This window comes from Ambystoma mexicanum, chromosome 8 (assembly GCF_040938575.1).
Source record: "Ambystoma mexicanum isolate Mex_15411 chromosome 8, UKY_AmexF1_1, whole genome shotgun sequence".
Taxonomy (NCBI): Eukaryota; Metazoa; Chordata; class Amphibia; order Caudata; family Ambystomatidae; genus Ambystoma; species Ambystoma mexicanum.
In genome coordinates this window covers 1,692,998,142-1,693,018,051 of record NC_090929.1, presented here as the reverse complement: position 1 = coordinate 1,693,018,051, position 19,910 = coordinate 1,692,998,142, and the positions used below count along the sequence as shown (strand labels likewise).

Below are 19,910 nucleotides of genomic sequence, written 5' to 3'. Positions count from 1 at the left end.
AAACGTGGTACTGTTTAGGCTATTGTATTAGCCTCGAACTTAAACCCACTTGACCAAATACTTTTTAATTTGGCTCCGGTCGGGTTTTATCGCCATTTCTTTTTGTTAAAGTCCTTCTTGTGTTTTACTTACGCGACAAACCAGGTTTGCCTTCTTTGTTCTCCACCCTTTGGCCGGCTTCTGTCCAGAAGCCCTCCTTTGGCGTCTGGATGTCTAGGTGGGCTGAATGTGAGGGAGGGGTTTAGTCACCCCCTGCACAGGGTCTCCTTGGAGACCAGAGTCGTACTGTGTGTTGATTGGCTGAGGTTGTTGTCCGGGCCGGACAACCCCCCTGCTGAGTGATTGAGAGCCAGGCTGTGTAAATGGAGGATTTTGGCATAAAAGGCAGGACTCTTGGGCTGGAAGTCAGAGTCGCCACTGGAACTGCAAGGAACCGAAGAGAAGCGGAGAAGAAGATGGCTGCTGCATTCCCAAGTCCTGGTGAAGCCCTGCTGCAGTCCTGAGCTATCTACCCTTCAACGACAAGAGAAGATCCAGTCGGAAGTCTTCTTCCCTTGAGCCTGGTGGGATCAACCAGCCCACCTTCCATAGTCAGAGGATCCTCTTCATGGTTGAAATCACTGCACACAGCTTTAGTGGTCCGGATAGCCATCTGAAGCGCCGTTTTAAAGGAGCACACCTTTTATTCACCGTTGCTTCGCTGCTGCTGGCCTCATCCCTGGGTAGTGCAGATCGCTCCAGACGTCCTCTTTCTTGTCCCCACGACTGAAGGTCCAGGAACCGTGAGTCTGCAGGAACTACCAGGAACAACTGCCATAGCACCAGCTTTTCTTCAAATGAATAAGGTCTGTGTCCGACTTCGAGGAATTGGAGGAACCTTTTCCTCACCTAAGGCTTGTCCTTATCTTCCTTCCCTCTTATAACTTTTGCTTTCCTTTTGACAATATCTAAGTACTCCTGGCAATCTCGAATCATGAACCGTTCTAACCGTGTGATCCTCGACAACCGGACCCCTGTTCCATTTGACACTGGCGCAGGCCTATTGAGTTTTATCTACGTTTTAGAAAGTAGCCTCTGATTCTATCTGCCTTGACAAAAGTATTGCCTATGATTTTTATCCCCAACTCTCTTGTGTTAACTCATGTGCTAAGTGGGTTTGACTTCGGTAACATTTCTTCTCGCGGGTACACCTTTCTTTAGTAAGACCAAACTGTCATTACTGTCAAAAAGTGATTGCGTATTAACCCACGGTAACGTCTTTGTTTCACAACACTGGTCTGTCAAAACCCAAAGTACTTACCTTGAATTGAACTGCACAAGGGGAATTGGTTGTGTGTAGTGTATTTGAAGTGTGGTTTCAATTTAATAGAATTGAAGTGTTTTATGAACAGATGGTTTAAAAATAAATGTATTCTACTTTTTAACCAGAAACATTGAGTCAGTGTTTGCTTGAGTCACAGTAATTGTCGTCCTTTGTGTAATCTCTACTACTGCTCATTTGCTCTTGAGATAAGTCTGGCTGCTCAGCCACTGCTACCACTTTTTCTGTGTAGTACAGGCTTGTACCAAAGGTGAAATTGTGCTACCACTTCTAGTCTTAATTGTGTGTATTGGTCCCTAAGGGCACTGCACAGGATTCTGCCTAAAAGTTCAAAGCTGTGTTTTCCAATTTGAGGCCCTCATCAATGCAGTCAGGAATGTCATTTCACCAAAATGCCAGGGGTCGCGGATATGACATCACACGACCCTTGACCCATGATGAAATCACAGTAAGTGATGCAATTTGACCCCACCCGAGTGACATCACAGGAAGTGATGGCAAATGACCTTCAGATTTTTTAGATGCATCTACCACCCTTGTTTCCAGGTGCTCTCATTTCAACCAGATATAAGAACTGAGACACAGAGGGAGGCATGATTTGTGTACGATTACACATTTGGGGAATGCAATTTTCCAGATTCGACGTGAAGTCTATATGTAAAACATACATAATGACATATTTCTAACAGGGTAACTGAAATCTGTAAAACAGGCTACAGCTAGTGTATGAAACATCTATTGAACAATGGACACAGAAGTACGTGTTATCTGTGGCGTTGCTGTGTTAAACAAGCCAAAAAGCACTGACCTGGGGAGGCATGCGCTGCTGTTGAACCAGGAGAAAAATGCTGCATAAGCAAGGACTGAAAATTAAATCATTGACCAGGATTTAATATCAACACCATTCCCTGGTTAAAAATGTATATATGATAAAAGAAACCTATTAGACTGGTTTGCATGCACAGACAGGAGTGCACCTGGTAATGTTATCTTTACTGAAGTAGAATACCTGGGAAAGTTTCTTTCAATATACCCAAGACTCCCTCCATGGGTAGGAATCAACTAGCGGACATAGACTCTGCGCAATACTTGGGCAGAACAATCTCGGACCACTCACCGCTGCTGCTGGAGTAGAAATTATTGGATCCAAGGCCCCCCATACCGTTGTGACGTATGCCTACCGACGCCTTGATGGATCAAATTTTCAGGGATGGGCTCAAGACAAAGCTGGAGAAATATCTGGAGTGAAATGTGGGCAGTGTGAAGGATTGGGGTACAGTTTGGGAGGCAATGAAAGTGGTGGTGAGGGGGGGTCATTGCCAGTGCGGGTGGTATCCGGAAAACACTCAAGGTGGAACTGGAGAAGTTAGAAGAGGACATCCGACAAATGGAGGCCCGAACGACAGGACTCCGGGCTGAGGAGCTGAAACTGGCTGATGCCAGAAGAAGCTGCCAGGAAGCCTGGGGGAGACTGTCTAAATTTGATTATATGATCAAAAGCACTAGGACACAGGAGGAGGGGGACAAACTGAGCAGACGACTGTCGTGGCTATATAAGAGGGAACATCCGAGACACTCAACCACAGAACTGAAAGATGAAGAGGGTAATATACACAGGCCACAACAGGGAATTAACGATACGTTTACCAAATACTATTCCCAACTATATAAGCATGAAAATCTGGTTCCCCAGGATGAAATACTGGGCCCTCAGGAAGAAAGAGGGCTGCCTAGGCTTGGTACAACACTAGACCGAGACATATCAGCCGAGGAAATAAGTGGGGAAATTAAATCACTAGCCACTAGTAAAACGGTTCCATGTCTTAAAATTGCGTAAAAAATGGCTGTGTTTACAAAATATCATGGCAAAAATGCTGTGTATTTGCCGCCACAATCATGTCAAGGATGCAGGGGACACCCCTGCAACCCCCAGACCCATTATACCATTTAAGGGGAGTGGGGGACACCCCCGCTCCCCTTAAATGGTATAATGGGGTACAACTTTAGCGCGTCAAACCACAGCATTTTTGCCGCAATTACTTTTACCTGCGACATTTTTGCCGCAATTTTATTACCTAATACCCGTAAAACACTAGGCAGTGACGGACTCCCCCTGGAGTTCTACAAAACGTATGTGTTCGTCGTGACCCCAGTGCTGCACGAGGTGTTCACGGAAGCTTATACAAAGGGAATGCTCCCAGCAGGTATGAGGGAAACCCTAGTGACCCCATCCCTAAACCTGGAAAAGCCACTGATAACTGCGACTCTTATCGGCCATTGGGTATGCTAAATTACGACATAAAGATATTAACAACAATGTTGGCTGGGTGGTTACGCAGGGTGATCGGAGGCCTTATCCATGGGGACCAAAATGGTTTTATCCCGGGTCGCAGTACAGCCATGAACTTGCGCCGACTGCAGCATGTCATCGCACAGACTGCTGATTCCCAAGAGCAATATACTATAATCTCGCTAGACGCGATAAAGGCTTTCGATTCATTGTATTGGTAGTGGTTACTTGCAATATTACTGGAGTTTGGGTTTGCTGAGCAGTTTATTAAATGGGTATAGATTCTGTAAGCTGCGCCGGTGGCGGGGGTCAAATCTGGGAGGCTAGTGTCGTCGGCTTGGGATACACAAAGGGGTACAAGGCAGGGGGCCCCGTTGTCACCCATGCTGTATGTGCTGGCGCTAGAGCCAATAGCAATCTATCTTCGTAAGCAGTTACTGGAAGCGGGCATATGGGTGGGAGGAGTTGGACATCTGATCTCACTTTATGTGGACGATGTACTGCTATACCTGAAGGATCCGCAATGCACTGATACCGGAGGTTCTAGACAACTATGCAAGGGTGTCTGGAATTTGCTTTAGTAAAGTGAAGTCCTGTATATTCCCGCTGGTGCGCTCGAGAGGGATGAATGTAGGTGATTTACCAGATGTGGGGCCACCATGGAGACTGGAATCCTTCCGGTATTTGGGGGTGAATATAAAACACACACCTAATGAAATACATGATTGTAACAAGGCAAACGTGTTAAAGGGTTTAAGAAAGTCCATAACATTTTGGTCCAAACTACCATTCTCACTGATGGGTAGGACTGCTATAACCAAAATGATAATCTTGCAGAGATTTCTGTATTTTCTTAACAATGTCCACTACTACATCTAGGCATCCTTCTTTCGCGTGTTAGAAGTACTGTTACAGGAATTATTATGGGGAATGGTTCCCCATAAATTCACACTTGCAACCCTCTGCCTGCCCCACAGAGAGGGGAGATGCAGTTACCAGACTTGGAAAGATATTATCTGGCAGCACAACTCAGCAATGTAGCCAGGTGGCTCTCAGACGAGGCTACTTCGGAGTTAGTATTACTGCAGCGATTGGTTGCCCCAGCACATCTTAAGGAAATTCTCTGGTTGCCACTGAGTTGCTTAGATAGCACGCCCATGATCGTGACACTAGGACAGCAGGTATGGCATAGGACCCTAAAATTGTTGAAACTTGAGCGCCGATACTCACCTGAGACTCCAATAGCAGCGGACATCTATAGGGACAGAGAGGTTTTGGTGGTGATGAGACACTGGGAAGGCTGGGGTGTTTACACCTGGGGTGACATGCATGTGGAGGGTGTGTTCAGGGTGTTTGGTCTTTGCTTGAGCAGGAGGGGCTGCCCAAGGGCAGCTTCTGTGGTACCAGAGAGTGAGGAGAGTCGCAAAAGGGAAGAGGGTGGAATGGCCAGAGGAACCAGCTGCAAATCCCTTGCTGACCCTGATGTACAATCTGGATGATGGCTGGAGACCGATATCCAGAATATATGGCCAACTGGCAGATAGGCCTAATCCTAAGAGTGTGGTGCTGAAGAAACGCTGGGAGGCGGACTTGGGGGAAGGCATAGGCGAAAAGGAGAGGGAACGTATATTGTTACATCCCCGGGAAGTGTCCAGGAACTCCCGCTTCAGACTAATTCAGCTGAATGTCCTATACCGCACCTACATGATGCCACATATGGTAGCTAAATTCAACAGTAATGCACAACCAATGTGCCCCTGGTGTGGCAATGCGAAAGCTAATTTAATACATATGTTCTGGGGATGTGTCCATGTACAGGGATTCTGGGTGTGAATAGAACAGGCCTGCAGAAGAGCGGTAATAACACACTATGCCTGGAATCCAAAGGAATGTTTATTGGGCGCATACCCTAGAGATAGTAAGTTCAAACATGTTACGAAATTCATGAACATGGCATGCATACTGGCTAAAAGATGCATTGCAATGGCGTGGAAATCGAATGAAAGGGCCCGCAATATACACGCTGGCACAGAGAATTTGAGCACTGGGCTGAAGTAGAAACAAGAGTGTGGTGCGGTGAGACTGCTAGCTCAGTGGCGAATGCTAGTGCCACCTATGAATCCTGGAAAACGCTGGTCTGGGGTAAGTTCCACCCCTCAGATGACAAACCCCTGTGAACGTTTGCATGCCATATGGGGGTTAGCTAATACCTGATGTTAAGCGAACAACTGTATGGCAATGACATAGCTCCATGTGTGACACCCCCATAAAAGGAATTATGTGTCCCTTGATGCGCCCCTGAACATCTGCACTGAACGAAGGGATGTCAGGTAGACTACTTTACCCGCCAAGTGAAGACAGTTTGTGTTTGTTGCTCTGTTTAGCTGTTGTCAAAGATGTGCAAATGTCATACGTATGAGCGAACTGTATTGCTGAAAAGGAAGCATTTGAAACACTTATGTTTACTTATGTATAAAATGCCAATAAAATGTTTTTTTTTAAACCATAATTTGTATTATCTAAACATAATACTGTGTGTCAGAGGACTTTTGGGAATGGCACAGATGAACTTGCCTTTGCCCAAACCACCATTTAATTTAATATCATTGTTGCACACTTATGAAAACACCCACGAGTTGCTTCTCACTCGGGGACTCACTGGCAGACTTCAAGACGGGCACTGCAATTCGACCCCTTTGTCAGACCCAGTAGGGCCCAATGGCGTAGAACATAATTTGGCAGCTCCCCTGCGAACCATGCTGCGGGGCCCTCCCCAATCTCCTTAACAAAGCACATGGCACGCCACACCCCGGGCCGGTCCGGGCCACGACGTGTGCGGAATGTCCATGATGATTATGCTGATGCACCGGCATGCACTACTGCAAGTGAAAGAAGTAAAAATGTTTTTCAATCAAAGCTTAACTCTTTAACGTAACAGAGAGAAGTGGGTGGTGCCAGGTTCACAAATATACCAGCCACCAGTAGTGGATGGAGAGTTGTTTTTTTGGAGGGTGTACATTTATTTATTTAAATTTATATAGCATGCAAATAGCACTTGGGAATTGGGCATATTGCTTTGGAGTCAATAGGCATTGGTTACATACATAAAAAATTGTAAGCATGCAATATATGTTAAAGACAGGCAATATTGAACAATATTGTGTGGTTGAGGCATGGTGAGGATTAGATGAAGAGTAGCGTCTTGACAGATTTGCAGAAGTCCATGTGTGAGTTTTCAGCTCTTTCGGATGGCGGAAGGGCATCCTAGTGCTGGGCTGCTAGGTAGAGGAAACTGGCTACTACTGCTCTGGCTTGCTTGATTATCGACACTGTGAGCCTGTTAGAGTAGGGATTTCTGGTTGGTCTGGTGGAGGTAGATACGTGGACTATTTGGTACAAGTATGAAGGGGCAGTTTGGTGGACACATTTGTGAATTTGGGTGAGAGTCTTGAAGAGGATGCGCTCCTTAATGGGTAGCCAGTGAGCCTTTTTTCTAGCTGCAGTTATGTGTTCCCTTTTGGAAATGCATAGGGCTGCACGCAGGGCGCCATTTTGTATAGTCTGTAGCTTCTCTATGTTTTTTACTGATGTGCTGATGAAGAGGGCATTGCAGTAGTCGAGTCTTGATCCTGTTATAGCTCTAGCAATGGTCAGAGAATTGTCCTTGGATAGAAAAGGTCTGGCTGCATTTAGGAGTTTGGCCTGGTATGCTGCAGTAGAGGCCGTGGCATTGACTTGCCTTGTCATGGAGAGGTTTAAGTCACTGAATATTTGCCACAAGTACGTGATTACAACTGAGCATAGCAAGGAAGCCCAAACTAATGAAAATGGGTTGTGAGGGGAGGCAAGGGGATTCTTCTCCCTCCCCAGAGTAAATATTTTGAATAATGGGTTAAAATGGTGCATTACAAAGCACACGTTCAGGGACAATTTGGGTAAAAGGCGGTTTTGTAGGGTAAACCATGAAAAAAAGTACAATAGATGCAAGTCACCAAAAGTGCACAGGGCATTTCCCAATACATTATAATGCTGCTCCCTGCAATATATGCCAGTATAAAAAACATTTGTATGCTGGCTGTGCCAATACATTTCCATGTTGGCTCCACCAACATATGCTAGCATTCCCTCATAGGACCATACTTATGTTTGTTTTAATACGTTTTTCTATAGTATCATTACTGGCACTGGGCACAAAGCTGGCTCTGCCAATATATGCTAGTACTCCTATATAAGTACATACTCCTGTTGATTTGGCTATTAAAAGTGACATGTCACAATAGAAAAACCTGTCCAAACTGGTTCCAATGTAAACCAGTCTAGACCCATAAGAATGCTTATCTTGCTTGATTCATCATAGATGCTCAGTTAATAAAATGTCATGCTATAATGAAGAATATACAGGCTGCTATGCCAAAACATCCGTCTAGCGAGGTAACACTACTTATGCTTTCTTTTTTAAAGATGCTGAGGTATAAATGTCATGCCACAGTAAGCAATGGCTAGACTGACTGCACCAACATGCCAGTCTAGCCAGGGAATGGCACAGATGAACTTGCCTTTGCCCAAAAATACCAGTAAAACATGCAAAGTCAATAAAGGATGTGGCAAAAATGCTCCAGTGATCCCCAGTCTCCCAGGGCCTTACACACACATGCATCCCCTGTCACCCACTGGTCATCTCCTCTCGCACTTGCTCACACTGGATTCACCACAAAGGCACACCCCAAATCCCACCCAGAACATTCAAGCACACACTACCACATGTATGCTCATTCACTCACCATTCACTCACACATTGTCTTGCATGCAATCATTGCATTCTCTACACAGGCACACAGCCAGCCACCCACCCAGAACATTCAAAAACACACATCACATCACTTCTCATACACCCACCAGTCACTCAAACTTTCTCTTGCATCCACTCAATACATTATCTACACAGGCACACTGACACCCACCCACCCAGAACATTCAAAAACACACATCACATCACTTCTCATTCACCCATCAGTCATTCACACTTTCACTTGCATCCACTCATTACATTCTCTACAGTCACACACCCACCCACTCAGAACACTCAAAAACACACATGACATCACTTCTCATTCACCTATCCAGTAGTCACTCCCACCTTCTCTTACATCCACTCATTACATTCTCTGCACATAGGCACACATGCACCCACTCGGAACATTCAAAAACTCACATCACATCACTTCTCATTCACCCACCATTCACATAAATACATCTGGCACGCACTCCACACATGCAAAACACACATATTACCAGAAAAAGCCTTCTTACCTTTTTCTTGCAGCTTCGGTTCGTCCTTCCACACCCTCTCTGCTCCTCCGTGCTGCTCACAAACAGGAACTAGGAAGCTGAGAGAGCTTCCTGTATGTGAGCTGCAAGGAAGTCAAGCCGAGGGAGAAGGAGTTGGAGCTGAACATGGCATGTGACATGTGCCACATATCAATGTCAGCTCCAACCCCTACTGAGGGCCAGCCTTCACCCTGATGGGGTCACCCTTACAACCTGTATTTTTTTGGAGTGGGGGGGAACATTTCAATTTTTTTTCATTTTAAAGTTGGGGTCACAAGGGAGTTCTAGGGGTTGCAACTGTGGCCCCCCGGGGTCGCAGTTGCGAACCCTAGTGACCCACAGATTACCTTCCTGACTGCAGTAAAGGCAGCCGTGGCCCACCGCCCCCCCACCCATCCCTGCTATATTTCTGCATTCTGGAACATTACAGTTGACGTCTCCTACACACTATGCCTTCCAATATATTCTACCTTTTTACTGCCTTTACACCTATGTCTTATGACGCCTGCTTCTACCCCCAATGTGGGCCCCCCACACCATGAGGCATGTACTGTCCGCTAGGTGCATTCTCATGCATGTTCTTACTTTGCATCTTTATGCTTGTTCCCCATCTTTGTTGACTTTGCCACCACTTTTCTATTTAAACCAGCACCTAGATGGCTTAGGTTTGTGACTTTTGCCTGTCTTCATGCATGAAGCAGCCCCCAGCACCATGAGGTGCGGCTGCGTAGTATGTATAAATGTACCTATTATGACTCTGGCCTGTCTGCATGTTTGAAGCAGCTGCCTGCACCATGAGGTGAGGCTGCGCCAGTATGTATAATGACATGCTGTAACCCTACGGGTATTCGTGCACTTTCTGTAAATGGCGCCTAGATGCCTTGGGGCTTTGCGTGCTGAAATAAATGCAAAAATAAATCAAATACTAAATAAATAATCCGCCTGTAAAAACAGAACAATGGGAAACATCCCAAAGGGGTGAAACCGGGTCAAATTAGTAAATGGAAAAAAGAAAAAACAAGTGGCTAGCCAGATAGAAGCGGTCACCTCAGAGCCATCACCAGGCATCCCTTCGCTTAGACAGAAGTGCTTAGCCATAAGAACTTTCTGAGTGGGGATGGATGTGTGGGGCAACGAGGAATCTGTGGGAGAAGAATCCATAGAAAGAGAATTACGGTAAGTCATTTCTCCTTCAATGGATTGCTATTCTCCCGCAGATTCCTCATCTAGTAGACTCCCCAAGCAGTTAGGATGATGGAGGGGGGCAGAAAGTGTCATAGTAGAAGACTTTGCAGCACTGCCCTACTAAATAGTGCCTGATAAATGTATGCAAGGATGACAATGTGGCAGCATGACAAATGTCCCTAATGGGGACTCCCCTCTGTAAAGCCGTAGTAGAAGCCAAGATTCCTCTTTTAGAGAGTGCCCTTATTCCGGAAGGAAACTCTTTACCAGCAGATTCATAGCCCTCCACAATGTAAAGGATAATCCACCGTGAAAGAGTCTGTTTTGTTACAGGTAGACCCTTGTGAGACAGAGAATGGGCCACGAACAAATGGTCAGATTTTCAGACCTCAATGTCCTAGCGATGTAAAAGTTCAGGATTTAAGTGCTGGAACCGTTCCTTCTCCTTAGAGGAGTGCGGTGGAGGGTAGAAGACCAATAAATCTGTGGACTGAGAGAGCTGGAACTCAGAAACCACTTTCGGGAGAAACCCAAGTCTGACCTTAAGGGAAACATTTTCCCAGAAAAAAATGGCATGAATGGGACTTGCAGCACAATGCCTGCAACTCACTGAATATAGTGCTGACGTGATCGCAACCAAAAAGGCTGTTTTCGAGGACAACAGTCCCAAGAAACAGAAATGCATGGGCTTAAACGGAACCTCCATCAAAAATGTCAGAACCAGATTTAAGTCCCAGTCCAGGACAATAAAAGGGAGCTTGCGGAAACATATTCACAAGGCCCTTCAAGAATTGGGCCATAACCGGTATCATAAAGAAAGAACCTTTATCCAACTTTTGAACACAGACAAGGCCACCAAATATCCTTTGAATGAGGAAACCTGAAGGCCTGCTGAAGCCAGTGACAGAAGGAACTCCATTACTGTAGTGGTCGGGCAAGAGATGGGGTCAATCTCGTGTTCCCCGCACCACACCTCAAATCTTCTCCACCTGCATGCATACAGAGATCTTGTAGATGGTCTGCGTGCAGCCAGCAACACATCAAGTACCTGCTCTGAGAGGTCCCAGTCATCATACCCCATCCTCTCAAGAGACATGCATGTAGGTTGAGAGACTCTGAGGTCGGGTGGAGTATTCGACCTTCCAAATGGGTCAGGAGATCTGGGCGCCGAGGCAAACAGTGAGACGGACAGATCAAAGAGATCGGAGTACCACGTTCCCCTCGCCCAGTCCGGTGCGATCAAGATCATAGTCGCTCGAAACCTCTTCAACCTCCTGAGAACCCATGGAATGATGGGAATCGGGGGGAAGGCAGAGTGGAGACGGAATGTCCAATCCACCAGAAACACATCCTCCAGTGCACCGTTCGCTGGGAATTCCCTGAAGCAAATCTTTCTGCACTTCCTGTTGGACTCTGTGGCAAACAGATCCACTGCTGGGGTACCCCAGAGAGAGAAGACCTCTTCCCGGACTTTCTGGCACACGTCCCACTCACGTGAGACCGTGCTCTGCCTGATCAAAGCATCCGCCAAACCTTTCTTTGACCCGCCAGATGAGCTGCCGAGACTGAGATCTGGTTCTCCAGCAACGAGAACTACATCTGCATCGCCTCTCTGCAGAGGGAAAGGGATCGCATGCCACCTTGTTTGTTCAGGTAGTGCATGGCTACTGCGTTGTCCGTCAGAATCAGGACATGTTTTTCCTTGAGAGACGGGGCAAAAGCCCTCAAGGCTAGCCTGTTGGCCCGCAATTCCAGCCTGCTGATGTGCCACCTGGCTTCTGTTGCTGACCAAAGGCCACTCACCTGCAAATATTTGCAGTGAGTGCCTTAACCCTTCAGAGATGCATCCGTGATCACCCATACCTGAGGCCGAGGAGGCCAGAAAGGTTCCCCAGCCAAAATATTGACGTGTTCGGTCCACCAGTTGTGGTCGTGCACCACTTTGCTGGACAACTTGAGAGGATCTGTGAGTGCTCCGAGGTACTGTGATCACTGATGTCTTTGGAGCCATTGAAGGGATTTCATGCACAACCTGGCCTTTGGCACCAGAAAAACACAGGAGGCCATGAGACCTAAGAGGTCGGTTGAAGGAAGCCGCTGGTAAGGTGTGTGATTGTGGAAAAAGAATTCCAACTGTGCTATGTTGCCAACTCTCACCTCAGGAGGGAAGGGACTTCTTCAAGTTCAGTGATAAACCCAGCCTGTGCAGTAGTAGGCAGGCATCCTTCAGAAGAGACAAGACCTGCCTCGCCGACTTCCTTCGGATCAGCCAGTTATCCAGGTACGGGAGTACATGGACCCTGGATCTCCTGAGGTGAGCCGTGACTACTGCCATGAGCTTGGTGAAGACCCTTGGAGCTGAGGTGAGCCGTGACTACTGCCATGAGCTTGGTGAAGAGCCTTGGAGCGGAGGGAAACCCAAAGTGAAGCAGTTTGAACTGATAGTGCTTGTCACCCTATGAGGAACCTTAGGATCTTCCTGTGCTTTCGATGTATCGGCACATGGAAATAAGCATCCTGCAGATCTATTGACACCAGCCAGTCCTGAAGTTTGAGAGCCTGGAGCATTTCTCTCAAACATCACCATCCTGAATTTGTCTTTTCTCAGAAACTTTTTCAAGGCCCTGAGGTCCAGAATGGGAGCGAGACCTCCTCCCTTCTTGGGCAGCAGGAAATCCTGGTAATACCAACCCGATCCTCTCTGCTCAGAAGGTACCTCTTCCACGGCACTCTTCAGGGCTTGCAGTTCTTTCTGGAGCTCCTGTCCCAGTTGGATTGGAGGTGGTGGGGGTCAGTCTGATGGTTTCCTTAAGAGGGGCAGACAATGACCCCACTGAAGGAGCTGGAGGACCCAGGCCTTGGAGGTTATCTCCTGCCACTGGGGCAAATGTTCTGCTAACTGTCCACCAAACCGGCAAGTCGTGTGAGGGGAAATCAAAACAGCTTAGAAGACGGTGCCACCCCCGCTGCTGCCACTGTTTTCTGGCCTCTAGAAGCCCCTCCACCCCTGTCGGGACGCGAGGAACGCCTCTGCCCATGCCTGTTCTTTCCTGCCATAAGGCACATAGCGCCTGTAGCCTCTGTCCCTAGAGGCACAGCTGAAGGCAGGTTTGGCCGGCTGTGCAGCTAGGCCCAGCAATTGTGCGGCTGTTTTAGACTCTTTGAACTTTGCCACAGAGTCCTCAGCCTTCTTGCCAAAAGGAAACTCTCCCTCGAAAGGCATATTCAATAGCCTGTTCTGGAAGTTCTGGGAGGTTTTTAGATAGGCTTGACTTCTCAGTATAACCGCTGACCTCTTGGAAAGGTAAACGCAGTCGACCGCGTCCAGGTCTGTTTGCAATGAGTGCTTGGCTACCTCCTTCCCATCTTCCACCAGCCGTGTAAACCCATCACGCATTTCACCTTTGGTGATGTACTGCGTTGCTTGCTCCATGGCTTTCCATAAACCAAAGGAGTACTTTGCAAATCCACAGGCCACATTGGTGGCTTTAAAACCATGCTGCCAGAAGGAAAGACCTTCTTGACCATTGCATCCAACCTTTTACCCACCCTGTCCGGAGGCACATTAGAAGTGGATGCTGCAGGTCTGGTAGTGAGTGTGGCTGCTTGCATAACAAGCCTTTCTGGAGGTGAGAAGCCAGGAAAGATGGATCTCTTCTTACTGGCCTGTACTTCACTGTAAAGTTAGAGTTTACTGGGGGAATGGAGCAGCGATGTTGCCACACGCAGGATAGGGAGTCTGCAACTGCCAGGTTAAGTGGCATGCGATGTTCATTCACAGGACCTTTATACAAGGTGTCTGTCAATTTGTAGTCCTTAACAGGGGCCAAAGAGGACTTCAAACCTAAGGTGTCTACTACTCTTTCCACCAAGGTCCTTAATTTAGCATGGGTGTGCGTGTAAGGCTGATCTTGCTGAAATTCAACTTCTGGAGATGTGTCCAGGCCACTGTTGTGTAACCCGTGAGCTAAAGCAAACAGGGCAGCTTGGTCGTCGAAAAAAATTGACATCTCATGACTCTGTATACATGAGATCAGAGTCCCCCTGGTCATCAACCTGGTCGATGTCGAAAATCGATGTCATGGATTCGAAGAACCCTGACCTGGAGAGCAGAATGAAAGATCTGTCAGCATTAAGGGTTTTTCTTTTGACGTTGATGGAACGCTCGTCAGCGTCGATCAAGGCTTGAGTATTGCCGCGACATTGGGGATGCCAGCCTGTCGACGTTCAAGAGATTTTTTTATTTATTCGCATTTATAAAGCGCACAGCGGCCCTGGGACATTGTGGCGCTGTTACAGCAGGTTCACTTGGATACAGATGTGAGCAGGATCAAATATGCATTACAGAGGCAGAAGAGATGTGATACAGACAGTCACTGATTCATAACAATGTTACAGTCAGAGTGCTCCGTGGTTACAGGGGAACTTTTCAGGTAAGTCTAATTAAAGAGCTTTTTTTCAAGCTCTTCTGAACACTGTGAAGGAAGTTTAATTTCAGAGCGTGGGAGGCAGTGCGTTCCAGTATTTTGGTGCAAGTACCATGAAACTTGCCCCTCCAGCTTTGGCACATTTATAGGCAGGGACTGTGAATTGGTGTGAGTAATGAGCCTGTTTAGGTTTGATTGCGTTTTGCAAGGTGAATGCTTTCTGTCAAGTATGGGGGTGCTGCGAAGGAGAGGCATTTGTGCGTGATGGCGAGGGTTTTGAAAATTATGCGCTCTTTCACTGGGATCCAGTGAGCGTCTCGCCTGGCCTGGGAGATATATTCCCTCCTAGGTATGTTTAGTGCTGTTCTGAGGCCATTATGCTGTGTGATTTGTAATTTAAGGAGGTTTTTAGTTGAAGTGCCTAGGAGCAGGACATTACAGTAGGCCAGCTTGGCTCCGATGGTGGCTCTGGCTATGTTAAGGCAGTTAGTAGCTGAGAGGTATGGTTTTACATCATTAATGATTTTAGTAGTGAGTGCAGCTGATGATAAGATTGCATTGACTTGTCACTTTATAGAGAGGGTGGAGTCCAAGTATACACCCATGGTTTTTACTGCAGCAGAGACTGTGACTACGGTATCCTCAGTGCTGAAAGTGCGGGGACCTACTAGTAGGATTTTGGTTTTGTCCCCATTGAGACATAAACCATTGGCCGCCATCCCGGTCTGGATGAGGGCATAGGTCTCTTTGAGGGTGTTTGAGTCTTGTTCGTAGGATCCGGAGAGGGGGAGAATGGTTTGGGTGTTGTCAGCATAGTTTGCAAAAGCTATGCCATGATCATCTAGGTCATTGAACAGGGGTAGGGTAAAGATATTGTGGAGGGTGGGGAAGGTACATGAGCCTTGTGGAACTCAACAGCGGATCGGAGATGGGGTAGCTCGGGCCTGATCTGAGAAGACTCTCATCGCTCTTCCTCAAGAGATGGACCAGCCGTCGATGGTTGTTAGGCAGAATCCAGGGCAGTTCCCTTAGGGAGCACTACTCCAGATTAGGACTACAGGTGAGAGCAATAAATCCCCTTTGGTATCAGTCTGTACCACAAAGATTTAGTTGGTAGCCGTGGCTGAGCAGTCAGACTTATCTCAAGAGGGAGATGAGCAGTATTCAGGGTTGACACAATGGGTAGTACAGTACTATGGAGCAAGGAAACACTGACCAGCTTTGTATTAAAAAAAGAGAATATATATTTATTTTATACACTTCTAAGTCAACACATAGATCATAGTTAATAAAATAAGTTAAGTTTAGTCAAAAGAAAAGCTCCCTATTCAATTGTAGACAAGTTTGCGGTAGAGTGAAAACTGAGCAAAACGGCGCAGTGAAAACCAACTACAAATGGCACTCTAACAATTTAACAAAAGGGAGGGAAAGTACAAGTTAAACTGAAATATCTTCAGACACCCCCTAGCAACACTTCCCTGAAGTTTTGTGAACAAGTACTGCACAGTAACACTTTAGCCAAAAGATAAGTGAATGAAAACTGAGCAAAATGGCACTCCACAAGTTATAACAGTAGGAAGGAAGAGGGGTTTAGAAGATTTAGGTGCATCCACACATTTCTCATTGAAAACCAATTTAGTGAGAGCAGATCTAACAAATCAGCCAAAGTCAATAGGTCTGAGCCAGAGTCAGTGGTACAGAGACAAGGCTTAGGAGCAAAAATGTTCTTGTAGCTGCAGTCAAGTCTTTAGTAGAAAAATATTGAAGAGGTAGATGTGAGGCAAAAGAAGATTTTAAGAGAGAGGGCAGCCGACCCCACAAGTAGTTAAAGGATTTAAAACACCTTTAGGGCTACCACGGAAAAAGGGCGGCCTGGCGGAACAATGTACCTTAAACGTTAAGAAGTGGCTCTTGCGGTGGCGGTTGTTCCTGGTAGTTCCTGCAGGTTGAGGGATCCAACAGAGGAAGAGAGGCACTCATCGTGGAGGAAGATTCGAGTCGCTGCACTACCCAGGGATGAAACCAGCCGCGGTGCTGCCAAACGAAGTTTAAAAGGTACGCTCCTTTTAATCGCGGTCCGGGTCGATAGCTGCCTGGTTATCCGGTCTCCAAGTGCTGGGCACTGTCGATTCAGCCAATGCAGGTCCGAGGAAGCGATAAGTGAACTGGTTGACCCCACCAGCTCAAAGGAAGGAGGCTTTTTCGTTGAAGATCTCCTCTCGTCGTGTGGAAGAAAAGTGGTGAGACGATCCGGCAGGGCTTCACTGGTGGTGTAGATGCTGAAGATGTGGCAACGTCTTGCTCTTCCAGTCCTCGGGACCCTGCTTTTATGCAGAAAGAGACCCATTCATACAGCCTAGCTGTCACTCACACAGTGGAGTGGTCATCTTGGCGGGAGACCCTCCAGCCTATCAGTTTAGAGTGTGACCTGAGTTGCTGTGGCAACTCTGTCCAGGGGTTCTACTCCCCCTACCAAACAACAGACCCACCCCAGACTCAGAGGCGCCGAAAGGAGGGGTTCTGGGCAGAAGCCCGCCAAAAGAGTGAACAAAGGATCCCCGACCTGGGTTAGGAATATAGAGTAAGACTCGAGAAGGAAGTTATATCCAAGTTCTGGCAAATAAAACCTACCGGAGTAAAGTTAATAAAATAAACCGGCGGTATTTAGAGGCTGTCAGTAAAAGTATTAGCCTCGAACAATGGGAAAATCCCACAGGAAAATATTTGCGGTCGAATATAAAAGGTAGTAACCACTGCCACCAGCCAGAAACTGTGTAGAGGGGGACTTTAAGGTACCCTCTCGAAAATGAACATAGGGGAAAAACTATTAACCCCTACCAGTACTTCCATATTAAGATGGGGTGTACTGGTTTAGTTCATAGAGATTGACTAGTAAAGTCAATGGGGACTTTACATGCCCTGGGAGACAGTAGTCAGTCCCAGGGAATGGAGTCTATGTTTGGGGGTCGCTACGACACCCTTGTGTCACTGCACAGAGGGCGCTGTGTAGCACATGTGCACAAAGATGGTTCCTATGGGTGAGAGAAAAGATCCCATAGGCATTGAACACAAAAATAGCCTAGAACACGCATAGCAAAGATGCCTAAGAGTGGGAAAAAGAGTCTCACTCTTAGCAGGTAAAACGAAGTAAACCCTTCAAATCCAGCAAAGCTGCTGGGGGACTCTATAGGTAAGGGAAATTAGCCGTAAATGAGAATTCTCCCTAGCACTGGTTTCGGGTATGGTCAGCCCAAAGCAAGTTTGGCGGCCAGGTCACTGATAGATTTCAGCAGCCTTTTAGAGCACAACCCGTATCCCTCTGCACCCAGACACCACAGACAAATGTCATGCAGGTCGGTCACCGACATTTTGGAATGGCAGTCGTTGCACCTCCTGAAGCCTGACACCCGCTTAGAGGACATCGCGGTCAAGGAATTATGAAACAAAATTGCCAATTTTAGTCAAAAACGCTGAGCCGAAGACTCAATGTCGTGTTCCTGAAGCAGCATGCAAGCGCACCAAAAAGGAACTGAGGTATGGAGCGTAGTGCTGTGCTATATATAGGACATCTGATGTCATGTGCAGAGACGACGATCAAGCACCGAGCAAGACGGATTGAAGATTGATGGCCTAGTCGAGGTCCACTACAACCCTTGTCGAAAAGGTTTCAGAGCAGCAGAGCTGGTTGAGGATATCTATCAGATGAGGAATCTGCGGGAGAAAAGCAATCCATTGAATAGACCTGTCCTTTCAGGCTTAACATAAAGTATATATCAACCTATTTATTACTGTTCCTGTGTTTTTCCTAAAAGTGGTATGGAAAATGCAGAGCCTTCTGGTCTGTTCTGCCCAGGTGGCTAAATCCTTAAGGACAAGGGCTGCGAGAATCTTACGTGACAAATCTATGAGGGAGATAGGTCTATAATTCAGCAGTGAGTCCTTACATCTCTTCTTATAATTTGGGACAATGGCCCTCATTACGACCCTGACGGAGAACCATGGTGCAATTTGCACCATGGTCCATGGCGCAAAGCTGCCAACTCCGCCATGGGGGTTGGGGGACTTACCGCCCCATTCCGACCTTGGCGGGGCGGTAAGTCCCCAATCCCCATTTACCCTTCCCCATTCCCATTTTTGCCCCATAGGGTATAATGGGAGTGGGGAAGGCGTTAATTACGCCACCGTAAATTACGGTGGCGTAATTAACAACAAGTCCCGTAGCGCCATGGATTTTTCCGCCCGGAAAAAGCAGGCGAAAAAAGCACCATGGCGCTACGGGAACTCGTAGTAAGGCGGAAAGGTACGCCATGCATTACGCCGGCGTAAACCCCTTTCCGCAAGGGTCGTAATGAGGGCCAATGATCGCATTTTGCCATGACAGTGGTACCTTACCTTCCTGTGCTACGCAAAAAAAATAGTAGCCATAGTATTTCGGCCTACAGCCGAATTGGCTTTGAGAACAGAGTTTGGTATCCCACCAGGACTGCATGCTCTTCAAATGTTTAATTTCTGTCTGCATGAATAAAAATCTTCTTCATCAAAATTGGGGGCCACAAGTGTATAGTAGCCGTTAGTGATCATTCTTACAAATCCTTGTAATACAACTTAGTTAAATGTTCACAGCAGACTCTTTCCGGTTTCACTGGCTGGGATGAGCCATTGCCATTTCGAAGAGCCCTGACACACCTAGCATCTCTTTTAAAAAGGGAGTGCATCATAATATGACTTAATAGAGTTGTCTTCTGCATTTTGTGTTTTTTTAGCCAATTGTTAAAATATTGCTTCATCCACCATGTTTTTTGCCCCCTCTTATCTTTTTATAGACTTGGGCCTCATTATAAGTTGGCCAGTACACAGTAAAACTGCTGGTAATAACGTTTACCAACACTTTTACAGCACCAGCCAACCACATCTTTGCGGGTAGGGATGGAGGATTTGCCTCCACCTTTACTGTGTACCAGCCAATTTATACTGAGGCCCTAAATCTGTAAAGGAAAGACGGGGGGAAAAACATGATGGTTGATGATCTGACCCCTACTGTCAAAAAAGTACTGGTATTACCGGCGCGATAATACCATCCAAATCCCCCCATACAGTCCTAAGGAACTTCATGGAATGGAGATTTACAGTTTAAACTGCCACTTGTAATCTGCTGGCCGGTAATAGTATTAGCGTTTGCCAGTATTCCACCGGAATTACCATCAGGAGACAGTCAAAGTCTTTAGCCCTCTAATTTTGCGACCTAGCTCCCTTTTTTGATCCCTTATTTCCCAGTCCCATTGCTGTTTCTTATTACTTAGCATTGCATCCTGTAGCGAAGGCCTGCTCATCTTATGAAAATGCTCTGGGTTACACTTTT

General features: G+C 46.8%; 1 protein-coding gene across 1 annotated transcript in view; it reads right to left on the bottom strand.

Moving 5' to 3' along the window:
• Positions 1-19,910, bottom strand: part of LOC138473831 (deleted in malignant brain tumors 1 protein-like) — an 835,597-nt gene that overhangs the window by 106,211 nt on the left and 709,476 nt on the right. The window lies entirely within an intron of this gene.